The sequence below is a fragment of the Procambarus clarkii genome, chromosome 24 (genome assembly GCF_040958095.1).
Source record: "Procambarus clarkii isolate CNS0578487 chromosome 24, FALCON_Pclarkii_2.0, whole genome shotgun sequence".
NCBI lineage: Eukaryota > Metazoa > Arthropoda > Malacostraca > Decapoda > Cambaridae > Procambarus > Procambarus clarkii.
The window spans coordinates 37,083,935-37,084,627 of record NC_091173.1 but is presented as its reverse complement, the minus strand read 5'-3'; the positions used below and the strand labels follow the sequence as shown (position 1 = coordinate 37,084,627).

General features: G+C 45.7%; 1 non-coding gene across 1 annotated transcript; it reads right to left on the bottom strand.

The window, feature by feature from the left end:
- Nucleotides 1–342: 342 nt before the first annotated feature.
- TRNAN-GUU (transfer RNA asparagine (anticodon GUU)) lies at nt 343–416 on the bottom strand. The gene has a single exon. It is a non-coding gene; the product is annotated as a tRNA-Asn (tRNA).
- Between the last annotated feature and the right edge of the window lie 277 nt (nt 417–693).

Below are 693 nucleotides of genomic sequence, written 5' to 3'. Positions count from 1 at the left end.
GAGCCATCACCAAGATTATATCCTTGGGTCACCAGCAGCCGGAGCCATCACCAAGATTATATCCTTGGGTCACCAGCAGCCAGAGCCATCACTAAGATTATATCCTTGGGTCACCAGCAGCCAGAGCCGTCACCAAGATTATATCCTTGGGTCACCAGCAGCTGGAGCCAGCACCAAGATTATATCCTTGGGTCACCAGCAGCTTGTCTCTCTATAATACTCCCACATTTATTCCTTGCTAAACTCTTGGTAAACTTTTGGTAAACTCACCCATGTTAAGAAAATAATTATATAATTGTTCTCATTTTCAAACAAGTGAAGTTCAACAAACTTGAAAACAGCCGCCCCCGGGTGGGCTCGAACCACCAACCTTTCGGTTAACAGCCGAACGCGCTAACCAATTGTGCCACGGAGGCTTGGGTTAAACCGGCGTTTGTGTGTTTGTTAACTCTGCTTGTACTCACCTAGTTGTGCGTGCGGGGGTTGAGCTCTGGCTCTTTGGTCTTGGTTCTCAACTATCAATTAACTGGTGTACAGATTCCTGAGCCAACTGGGCTCTATCATATCTACACTTGAAACTGTGTATAGAGTCAGCCTCCACCACATCACTGCCTAATGTATTCCACCTGTTAACTACTCTGACACTGAAAAAGTTTGTTCTAGTTTGTGTGTGTTTACGCGTTCCACATTTAG